Consider the following 12,718-nt stretch of genomic DNA (forward strand, 5'->3'; position numbering starts at 1 on the left):
TTTTATTCTTTTCCCACCAGTTTCAACTTATACCTTGTAAACTCTCCTTAACAGGCACATTATCTTTCTGAAGCAAGCTAGAGTCCCCCCCTCCTTCGCCTTTTGCTGTATTCAGAGTCATTAGACTACAATCAAACCTGGACAAAGGACATTTATCAATGATGTGTGCCATTGTCTGCATTTGGCCACAGTTGTAAACTTGGATTTTCCTGCTGACCCCATCTGTAAAGGTTGGCACAGTGATCAGGGTCAGTTTCAAACATTGCAAAGATCCCTCTATATGCAGCACTATTGTGATTTTAATGATAAGATTCCCCTTAACAAATGTGAGATTATACATTCCAAATATATAGTTGTATATAATGAAAAAAATGCAGTTATGCAGTACAAAATATTAAGGAAAGACATTCTCCTGCCAGAAAGAAGCTGGTGGACAACAGGGACAGCAAGCTAGATCACTGAGCTTTATTTCCAATACAAAAGTGCCATTTTGTGACTCAAGGAGAAGACCCTTTAAGACTTGGCAATAATATGGCTCCTTCCAAACCTATCATGGATACAATGCAATTCAACAGCTCTGGTTTTGAAGCATATTTTTGGTAATAGTAAATTTATCCCATAATAAAAATAATACTATATAGTTCTTTAAGAATTCCAAAGCACTCGATTAATCCTCACAATGACTCTATCAGCTTCCGCTTTACAAATGAGGAAACTGAGATACAGAAAAGTTAAGTGACTTGCCCAGGAAACACAACTAGTACGTATCTGAAGCAGGATTCAAACTCAGGTCTTCCTGACTTCTGATCCTAGTCATTTATGTCAATTAATGGCCTCCACAAGCCTTTTTAATTTAAACAACACTTATACATTTCATAAATGAAGTGCCAAATCCTTCTACTTAGCAGGTTGTACTAAGTCTCAGTTTCTCTTGCTTTCTTCCCCCTACTGGAAGCATTTTCTAAATATCATCCCTTGACTGAAGATTTCCGAGTTCTGGGAGTCTCCCCTTAGATAGTGTTACTGCTATTGCAGATTTCCACCACTGGTGCAGCAGTACTGGCACCCAAGGCCTTTTGAAAGGTGTGTTAATCTCTTTCCTCTAGCCCAACCGCCTCAGTCCTGGCTATGCATACAGGATATGGTGGTAGAAACCAGGAAAACAGATGGTACAGCTAACAATAAAGGACTTCTTTGTAATTGCTGATGAGGAATGGTTTGTTCCTTTCCCCAGCATATTCCCCAGACACAGGCTGATGTGGTATGTATGCTGGACCAAAGAGAATGTCTCAATAACTGCCAATCTGTAGCTGAGTTAAGGAGATGCGGAGACAGTCATGTTTGGGGGCTGGTCTGAATTATTCCAGGGAGCGTAAGCTTCACATGCCCTTAACATGAAATCAGAAGTGCCTTGAGGCTATGAACTGGTAGGCAAGACAAAATGGGTTATAAGGAGAGAAGCAGCACAGTACAGTAGAAAGGACATTTGACTTGGATTCAGAAGACCTGATTTTATATGTAGCTCTTACACTTAGAACCTCTGACACCTCAATTTTTTAAACTACAAAATGGAGCTAATAATGCCCGTACTATTTTATCTCACCTCACGTGAGATGACACGTATGGAAGCACTTTCTAGTTGTATAGTACTATTAAGGAATAAGCTTTTTTAAAAAATATATCAGTGTCTTGAATGTATGCAGAAGTCTAGGAAATGTTATAAATTAAAGCTATATATACAGCACTATATGAAGTAGACAAATATGGGAAAATGACATGCATTTAGGACTAATGAGTAGTCAGAGAAGCTAATTTAAAATACTTTTGTTTTCCATGATTTTTTTCCTATAGAAGATGGGGAAGAGGTAGAATGGGGTTTCTGAGATCTCTTCTAATTCTGAGATTCTGTGATCTAGACTCATTAGGATTAGTTACCACTGAATAAACCAACACTACATTAGGATCCTGGCTAATGAGATTTTCAGTCACACTACAATGAACAGTAAGACCAGTTATTTACTTTTTCCATATATTTCTTTTAGTTCCTATATGCACTTGGAACCATGACCAGCAAAGCGCTGTTCATTTCATCTTGGGAGAGAATACTAACTGGCTCAAACAAGTGGCTAAGGTGCTGAACCACACGAAAAAACATCCAAGAAACAAAGCAACAACCTGGAGTTGCTTTCTGGAAATAACTGTCATGGAGAAAGTTCTCTAATTTAAGCAGGTACTTAAGTTAAAAAATACAGGAAGTTATAACACAAATGAGGAATGTTTTATCCAACGCAACTTTTATTAACAATAATATATGAGAGTTGCCCGGCTTTTGGTAGTTTGTCTTGTCTAACCGTATGGAACTGCCTATAGCAGAGAATATAACTAAGTTCCTTAGGCATTCTGAGAAAACATGACTGTAGCAGGAGGTTAGAACATGTGGGTTCTCCGTGACAGAGAGGTGATACACTGGAAAGTGTAGATGGGGACATTATTTTGGACAAAACTAATGGAAAAATTTGCTTAGCTTGATTTATGCTCATTAGTTACAAGGCTTTTGTTTTTCTTTCTCTTTTAATGGTGGGACACTGAGAAGCGGGAAGGAGAGAAGATGGATTTTCGTTAACTGAAATTTAAAAAAAATAAAGCATGTGGGTCTCCTCCCAGGGATTGGTGGGGATGAGCAATTTTCAACAATAAAGGATCAATTAACCAGTCTATAAGAATATGCAAAGCACAGGGCACACACTGCAAGAAAAGGCAAAAATACAAAATAGGTAACAAAGTAAAATTAGAAGGAAAGACTTCCTGTAGAAGATAAGTGTTGGAGAAAAGGCTTCAGGGAAAGCTAAGAATTCTAAAAGATGAAAGTGGGAGAGGACATTCCAAGCACAAGGTAGACAGTGAAAAAGACAGAGTGTTGTATATGAGGTACATGAAGGAAGTCATTATGGCTGGACCACAGAGGCCATACAGCGAAGTGATATATTAAAAAAGGAAGTGTCCAAGTTTTGAAGATCTTTAAATGCGAAACAGTGGGTTATATTTGATCCTAGAAATAAAGGGGAGCCACTGCAGTTTATTGAGAACAGGAATGAAATGGTCAGACCTGTGCTTTAGGAAAATCAATCTGGTACCTGTGTGGAGGCTCCTCTTAACAATGTCTTGTAATTGAACACTTATCACAAGAAACTGATTAATTGGTTCAAGTTAATACATGAACAGAATCCATTTTGCAATTGGAGGTCAAAAAAGAACAGCTGATTTAGCCACCATATAAGGGGAATTCTAAATGAAGTAACTGTGAAAAGGGAGAGAGAGCTTGAGATCAGAAAGCTCACTGGGGATAGTTGCCTGGGCTATTCAGATCCCCTGTAATGTGCCTGAGTAAGGGAACAGGTGCAGGTAGTTGTTGGATTCACGGTATGAACTCAACTCCAATATTTCCCATTGTATGGGTTGGCAACCTAAGACCTCTGGGAATTATCCAGATTGATTAACATTTCCAAATGGCCCAAAAGACTCATCCAAACATTTCCAGTCCAGTAGCAGTGGCCATGTACTGGCCCTGGCTCAAGGCTTGGCTACATCTTTCTAAGGCTTGGTCCTTACCCCTGAATTTCTGGTTCTGTAGCTAGAAGCTAGGACAGCTGGACAAATGGGTAGCTCATGGACTGCAGCCAGGAGAACAAATTGGTGAAAGAAATATTTATTTGCTTCTCTAGTATAAGTCATGGTGGTCTGGGACCAAGTTTAGCTTGTGTGAGCTGATTCTATATGGAGAAAATGCTGATAAATTGATTTCACTGGAAGTCAAGTCACCTGGTTTACAGCTACATAATTACAGGACTCCATCACAATATTACATGATAATAAACAGTTCTACCACCCTGGAGTGTCCAGGTGAAAGGAAGGCCAGGTAAGATTCCATGGATAGGGTAAATAAACCCAAGAGGGATAAGAACATCTCAAAAACAGAATCCTAAAGACCCAGAGAAAACAATCTAGTTGGAAAGTAAAGACAAGAGTGGTCTGAAGAGACTGGTTTGTATGCACTAAGAACTCATAATCCAATTTAGATAAAAAAAGAGATGACAGAAGCAGGAATAAGTAGCTTAAAAAATACAAATGCATGTCATTTAAGAATATTGTCAGGCCTATTACAGCTCTGAACGAACAGAGGCTCGTGAGGAAATCTAAGGACAGCCTCTTTTGGTTAAAAGAAGGTTTTTTAAAGCTATATTGGGAGAAAGCAGAGGATCCAAAAAAGAAAAAAAAAAGAAGGTACCATAGCCCAGTGTCAATGATAACTGACAGCACAGAAAAGGGGGGCCAGCCTTGGCTTCTGCTTCCTCTGCCACAGAGAACGATCTTTGGATGAGAAAGAACAAAATTAAACTGGCTAATGGGGAGGTGATATCCAAGATGAGTAAGAAGAGTGTTACTTACCTGTCCAGGATGAATACAAGTCACCTGGTCTGGATGAGCTACATCCTCCATGGGGACCAAAAGAACAAGACCATCTATGCTAGGTCACTGTCAGTGATGTTCAAAGGACAGTGACGAACATAAGTAGTGGAGGATTGCGGAAAAGTCAGTAATGTCCCAGTTTTCACAAAAGGGAAAAGAGTCTGATAACTATAGGCCGGTGAATTGGACCTCAATTCCTGGGAAAATTCTAGAATGGGTCACTCAAGAGATGACTAGTGAACAGCTAGAAAACGGAGTGGTAATTATTATGAAAAACTTAACATAACTTTAATAAGTACAGGTTAAGCCTGGGTAATCTTATTTCCTTTTCTGACAGGGTTAATTAATTTACAGATTGAAGGAAGGACATAGACATAATTTATCTAGATTTCAAAAAGAATTTAATAAAGTCTCTTGGAGAAATTGGAAAGATATGGGCTAGACAACAGTATAATGGATTTATAACTGTTTAAATGGGTGGAAAGAGTGTGGAAATTGTTGATGGTTTCTAATGGACTGTTCTATATCACACTGTCACACTGTATTAAGCTTAGAACCCGCAAAAATCCCCACTTCTCCCCTTGTAATTGGCCCTGTAGAAATTTTATGAATGACTTGGATAAAGCTATGGTTGGTATAATTGTCAAACTTTGTGAAGATGACACAAATTTGGAAGGGATAGCTTAATACAATGGATGCCAGTCAGGATCCAAAAAGATTTTGAAAGCCTAGAACACTGTTGGACAGAAGTTTTTCAGAAAAAAGACTGGGGATTTTTGTGGGCTCTAAAGCTAAATATAATATAGAAACCAAAAAAAAAAAAAAATTAAGGTATTGGCCATACTAGGAGAAGAGATTCCAGGAATAATAAGATAGTTATTCTGTATTCTGCTTTCAATCACATCACATATGGAGTATTGTATTCCATTCTAGGAACCACAATTTAGGAAGGATACTTATAAGTTGTGGAGTGTTTGTAAGGAGGCAATCAGGATGAAGGCAAAGGATTTTGATTCCATGACATATGGAAATTGGTTTTTAAAAGTAGGAATAGTTAGTCTGGAGAAGAGAAGATTCAATAAGACACATGCCTTCAAGCATTTGTGTGGAAGGGGGATTAGACTTGTTCTGTTTGGTACTGGACTGCAAACACAAGAGCAATAGGTGGAAAGTGCCGAAAAGTAAATTTCAGCTGGATAAGAACATTTCAGTTCTTTGAGAGTCCTTAGCACAGTGTCTGACCCAAAGTAGGCCTATTCTATAAGACTGTTTATTGTCTACTGCTCAGATTAGAATATGCATATCTACCACTGTATATTTATGTATATAAATGGCAAAGAATACAAGTGAATAATAAATTGAGCCCAGAATTGCACATGAAGAGAAGAATAGGCTAGGTTGTCTATAGGAAATCATAATGCTTTCCATCAAAATAAAGGCTCATTTTTTTGATGTAACCATTAGTGTTGCTGTATGCAATGAGACATGGAATACAACAGTCTCTGAAAAATTAAAGACTGAATATCACACACAGGGCAGTTGAGAAGTCCATGCTAGGTATGGGCAACTCTTTAGAGAAATTCTGTGGAACAGGAGTAACAAGTCATCAAGGAATTATATGATAGGAAGAAGAGAAGGGCTGATATGGCAAAGGCTAGGGAGGGCAGATAAGACAGTGTGTAGTTGGCACCCATGTAATGTTAAGAGAAAGGGAAGGCCTTCCTAAGCATGTTAGGTGGCCTCACTTCAGTAACTTGAGGGGGAATATGGACAAGAGTAGTACAGGAGAGGTTAGCATGAATGGACAGATTTCAATAAGTATCACTGGAAGAAATATTCGAATTGATAGGATCATAGATTCATTTGAGTATCTGAGTCAGGAGAAACTTCCTAACAATTGATAATATACATAATTGTAAAAGGTTCCCTCAATTATCAGTGGGTTTTTCCTCACTGGATTGCTTCGAGCAGTCTGGATGACCACTTGTCAAATATGTTCCAATAGCAATTCCTTTTTTGAAATGGATTAGCTTAAATGACCACTAAGATCCCTTTCTAATTCTAAAATTGTGTCGTCATTCCATTTTATCCTGACTTTTTCAACAGATTGCCCCTTATATCATCCCTCCTCTGTCATTTATCTTCTATCTATCCCTGTATACTGGCTGCTTCCCTACTGCCTGTAAACCAGTCACTGTCTTCCCCATCCTAAAAAATATCCTCACTTAGCTTATCCATTCATTCCTACTAATTACTGTCCCATATCTGTCCTCTCTTTTGTGGCTAAAATCCCTGAGAAGACAATAGGTGGCTCTACTACCTTTCCTCCCATTGCCTTAATTTTTTACAGTTTGACTTTCAGTCTCATAATTTAACCAAAACTGCTCTCTTCAAAGTTACCAATGATCTCTTAATTTCCAACCTACCGGTCCTTTCTCTCAGTCACCATATTTCTTGACCTCTCTGTTGATCATCTTCTTCTTGATAATCTCATTTCTAGGTTTTTGTTGAGGGGAACACTACTCTTTTCTGGTTTTCATTCTACCTTCTGTCTCCTCAATCTTCTTGGCTGAATATTTAGGCAGGTGACACTTGCTAATCATGGATGTCCCATGTGGCTCTATCCTGGGCCCTCTCCTCCTTCTGTACCATTTTACAAGGTGATCTCATCAGCTCCCAGGGATTTGATTATCATCTCAAATTTACTTATCCAGCCCTAATGTCTTGACCTCCAGTCTTGCATCTCCAACTGTTTATTTGACATCTTGAACTGGATGTCCTACAGAAATCTTAGTCTCAACATGTTCAAAACTGAACTCATTATCTTTCTTCCCGAAACATCCTCACTTCCAAACTTCCCCATGACAGTTTTGGGTGCCACCATCTTTCTAGTCACTCAGGCATACAACCTAGATGTCATTCTTGACTCCTGCATATCAAATCTATTAATTTCATGTTTGCAACATTTCTCAAAAGTGCCACCTTTTCTCTCTTTGACAATGCCCCTACCAATGTAGTGGCCCTTCCCACCTTATACTTATACTACTGCAACAGCTTGCTCTTTGATCTCCCAGCTACAAGTCTCTCCTCATTCCAGTCCATCCTCTAAGCAGCCATCAAATTGATCTTCCAGGTCTGGCCATGTTACTCTTCTACTCAATAAACTCTAATGGCTCCCTATCACCTCCTGATCAACTATAAAATCCTCTGATTGGTGTTCAAAGGTCTTCGTAGACCATAAGACCATAGAAGGTCTTACACCTTATACTCCACAGTGCACTCTGAAAAACAGTGACATAGGCCTTCTTGCTGTTCCTTGAACAAAATGCTTCATCTCTCAACTCCATGCACTTTCATTGGCTATCCCCATGCCTGGAATGCTCTCCCTCCTCATCTCTGTCTCCTGGCTTTCCTACCTTCCTCCAACTCCCAGCTAAAATTTCATCTGCTACAGGAAGCCTTTCCTGATCGCTCTGAATTTTGGTGCCTCCCCTCTGTTGATCATTTCCAATTTATCCTGTCTGTGGCTTGTTTGTATGTTGTCATTTGCATATTGTCTCCCCTGTTAGACTGAGAGGCCCTTGAGAGCAGGGACTGCTCTTTGCATCCTTAGCACTTAGCACAGTGCCTGGCATTTAATACTTATTGACTGACTCAATGACATAATCACACCTATTTTCTTGCTTCTCCTTAATTTGGTCTTATTAGTTTACATAACTGCAAATTTTTCTGAATCCTCCATTTTCATAATTTCCTATGGTACAATAATATTTCAATCAAATAACAAATCTTTACTAAATAGATGCTAAGTGCCAGGTAAGTTCTAGGCAGTGGGGATACAGACAAAAGGGAAAATGTCCCTCCCCTCAACTTACAGTATATTGGAAGAAACAATATGTAGACATAAAAGTAAATACAAAATAAATATAGGGTAACTTTTGGGAGGACTGAAAGCCACTAGCAGTTGGGCAAACCAGAAAAGGTCATATGTGGGAGTTGGCTTTTGAGCTGAGTGCTGAAGGAATGCAGGGATTCTAAGAGGCAGGTCAGGAAGTATATTGCATTGAATTCATATACACATTATTCTCTCCATATTCTCACTCAAGTGATCTCATCAGCTCCCGTGGGTTCTATTATCATCCCAATGCAGGTCCTAATTCCCTGATCTATTTATTTAGCTCTTGTTTCTCTCCAGAGTTCCAGTCCCACATTACCAAGTGCCCGTTGGTCATTTTGAACTCAGTGTCCTACAGGCATCTCAGATGCAACCCATCTATTACAGAATATTGTCTCCTCCAGGCCCACTTCCCAGATCCTTCTAAAATTCTCTTTGAAGGGATGACTATCTTTTAGGTCACCTAGGTTTGTAACCTCTGTGTCATCTCTGATTGCTCTCTTACTCAACCCACAAATTCAATCACTTGGCAAATCTTGTCATTTCTTTCTTTCCAAAGTCTCTCTCACATAGCCATTGGCTCCCTAAGACTATCAAGATCAAATATGAAGTCTTTTTGTAGCATGTAAAGTTCTTTACAACCTAGCCCCTGCCTATCATTGCAATTTTTATTTTTTATAATCTACTTCCTACAACATAGCCTATAAATCACCATTACTTGCTTATCTTCTCATATGAAACACCATCTCCTGCTTCCATACCTTTGCATTGGCTATTCCCCATGTCAGGAATGCTCTCTCTCCTCACTTGTAAGGGCATGCCCACCTATTGAGGAATGGCTAAACAAATTATAATATAAGAATGTAATGAAATATTATTGTACCATTACAAAGAACAAAATTTGTTGTTTCAGAGGAAGCTGGGAAGACAGCTATGAACTAATGTTTAGCAGAACAATTTATACCATGACAACAACATTAGAAAGTAAAACATTTTTAAAAAGACTAGAATTCTGATCAGTATAATGATAAAACATGAGGGTAGATGACTGAAGATGAAAAAAATCACTTCTTGCCCTCCTCAGAATGTCATATATTTTTGGACATACTTAATATGGGAATTTGTTTTATTAGACTATGCATATAAAGACTTTATTTGTTCTTTTTTAAATTATTCAATTGGGGGTGCAATGGTAAGGAATGACAATGAATGTCAAAAAGAAAGGGAAGGGAGGGAAGAGAGGAAGGAAAGAAGGAAGAAAATTCTGGCACTCCAGGAGAAGATGGAAGAAATGAAGCAAGAGAGGAAGAGATAAAATCAGTGCTCATGAGATTTTTGTGCCCCAGTATATTGTTAATTATTGACACGCAAAGCTGAGAAAAATGCATGTTTCTTTTTTCTCCATTCGGTAATTGCTAGACATCTCTCATACTCAACTTTTTTTCTAAAATTCTCTTTAGGCTCTTAACTTCTTTATATTTTTATTAAATTTGTTTATGTCTGAATTATTATAATATTACTGTTTATTTTCCCTGTAATTCATTGAACCTTTCCTTCAAGTACTTAGGTGCTATGCAATTAGGTAAATATATGTCAAGCATTATTTCATTATCTATGGTGTCTTTAAGTTTTCTACCTATTTCTTTTTAACCATACTTTTTTGAATTTATATGAAGCATAATAAATTTTGCTGGTGTCAAAATTTCTTTTAACACTGTGAACTTTATGTTTTGAGCATGTTCCTGACAAACAAGATTCTGCCTTCTAATCCTTTCTGTAGCTGTCCTTATACTGTTTTCTCTTTGTCTTCCACTTCATTATTTATAAAGAAAAGGCATAAAAAGAAAGGATCTGATTTACATTAACCCTTCTTTTCATTACCTAGCTCAGACTCCAATCTTTGATGGTTACATTTTTTTAATCTTTTGAATAACTATTTTATGATCCACCCTCTGAAGTCAAACTTTGCTTTGCTTGGAATTATTCCCTCTTCTACTATGTATGTTTCCTCTTGTATTTATATCATACTCCCTTTGTGCTTATATTTTTGTTGAGTTTAATTAGTGTTTCTACATGGAGCTTTGTGCTTGTGTGAACCCTCATTTATATGGTTCAGAAAAGAGTGAGGTCATTAGATGACCATTCCTCCCACCATACTCTTCTTTTCATGTGCCCCATTTATATGATATTGTTCCTCCTCTTCTTTAGTAAATTCCTTTCCCCTCACATTTCTTTCTTCTTTAAAAGCAAATAAATCCCAGAGCAAAGCCATACCTTGACCCTGTATTTGTCTCATCTCCCTCTGTGACCTTTGAGGACATTAGGAATCCTTGTGAGTAGGGACTGGGATTTATGGTTTTGATTTTTGTACTTCTTTGCATCCCTAGTGCTTAGCATGGGATTTGGCACATAGTAGGTATTTAATAAATGCTTGTTGACTTGCCTCTCTTGTCCCTATTAAAATATAAATATGTGATAATCACGTAGAGCCTTCAAACTGTTCAAACTCTTTTACTTTTCTAGATTTCTTTTGTTCCCAGAGTTTGCATTTCAAAGATTGTCTTCAGATCTCATCTCTTCATCAGAAACGCCTGGAATTCCTTAATTTCATTTAAGGGATATTTATCCTCACCACGCCCCCCCCCAAGTTCAACAGGATTATATTCAATTATGTAGGGTAAATTGTTATTGATTTTATGCCTTTATCTTGAGTTTTGGAATAATGTATTCCAATATTTTCGCTCCTTTGAATCACTTGCTGCTAAGTCTTATATAATACCGACTGTGGTTGGTTCCATTGTACTTGAACTCTTTCTTTCTGGCTACCTGTATTTAATAGCATTAGTACTAGTATTATTAACATGGAAGCTCTGGATTTTGGTTAAGATATTTGTGCTTTCAGTTTGTGGTTTCTTTTAGGAGTCAAACACCAAGTTCTTTTTATTTTCTTTCCTCTCTGGGTCTAGGCAGACTGATTAGTTTTCCTTTATAAGTTCTTGAAATTTGGCTTTCAGATTTTGTTTGGTCATGTTATTCAGGGAGTCCAATGACTTCTAAATTCTCTTTCCTTAACTTATTTTTTAGGTCATTTGTTTAGAATAGAAGACAACATACTTTTTCAATTTTTTCAATCTTTTGACTTTTTTCCTAATATTACTTGTTATGGTATTGAATTGTTTGTTTCATTCTATTTTTTCAGGGAATCCACTGTCTGACTTAAGGTTTTCTACCTTGTAGTCTGAGCTAGTTCATTTTTATTTTTACTCCTAAACTAATTTCATTTGAAAATTTCACTTTTTCTCTCTTTTTTCCTTTATTACAGCCACTCTTTTATCCTTGTTGCCATCCATTTATTTCTCCAAGGCTCTCCATCTAGGTGTTGTAGGATTATATTCTTCTGATTTTACTTCTTGGACATCTCTTAATACATAGTACTTTTTTGGTTAATTTTAGTGATTGCTTCTGTTTATTCATATTTTCAATCTCAGTTATTGGTTTGCAATTTTGTTTTTGGTACAATTCCCTTCTGTTTTTGGGTGGATTGAGTAGGGCTTGTTTTGTCTTTTCTCAGTTGTAGTCCAGATGTTGTTGCTGTTGCTGCCGCTGATCTATATGGGGAGAGCTGGTGCTGGGCTCTACAATAAGCTTCTATTTCAGTTATCCGTGGGTTCACTCCACTGCGCGTTCTTGCCTCAGCTAGCCTCTTGTCTTCTTCCTCTTTGCACAATCCCCAATCATGAGTTGATTCAGTTGCTGTTATGGCTCTCCAAGGTTCAACTGGGATGCTAAAGATTATAGGTGATAAGGCTTCCTGACTGCTGTCAGTCAGAAGCTGAGTTAGCCCTGACCACTGCTATAGTGCTTCATTCTCCAAAGAATGTATACTCAGGTCTAATCTTCCTGTGATCTGTGGGATCTAGGTCTGTCACTGATCTTGGTTTTGTCAGGCCAGGGTGGAGATACGGCTTCAAGTTCCCATTACTGACATGTATGATGGTTTCTGATTCCCCCTTTTGCTCCTCAGTGTAATGATGGGCAAATTCAGATAAAATTATGAGAGTCTGTGCTGATACTACTGTTGTGCCCCCTTTCCCTGGCTTGGATAGGGTCTGGCTATCTTTTCCCCCCAGTTTTAGAGTACAAAGAGAAGCTTATTTCTAATTTTTCTCAGTTTTCTTTATTACTGATCTTTCTTAGGTACTTTTAGTTACTGGGATTTATATATGAGAACTGGACTTCTCTACTGCCTTTCATGGCACCACCTTAACGGGAAGTTTCACCAATACATACTTTTTTTCAAAGGAAATAACAATATGACAATTGTCTATAATTTTAGGATTTTATATTTGAAAAAAC

At 37.8% G+C, this 12,718-nt stretch overlaps 1 protein-coding gene across 5 annotated transcripts in view; it reads right to left on the minus strand.

The window, feature by feature from the left end:
- The window catches only part of RALGAPA2 (Ral GTPase activating protein catalytic subunit alpha 2), a 428,361-nt gene that overhangs the window by 5,374 nt on the left and 410,269 nt on the right, over positions 1-12,718 (minus strand). The gene's annotated exons all lie outside the window — the stretch shown is intronic.

This window comes from Notamacropus eugenii, chromosome 1 (assembly GCF_028372415.1).
Source record: "Notamacropus eugenii isolate mMacEug1 chromosome 1, mMacEug1.pri_v2, whole genome shotgun sequence".
Taxonomy (NCBI): domain Eukaryota; kingdom Metazoa; phylum Chordata; class Mammalia; order Diprotodontia; family Macropodidae; genus Notamacropus; species Notamacropus eugenii.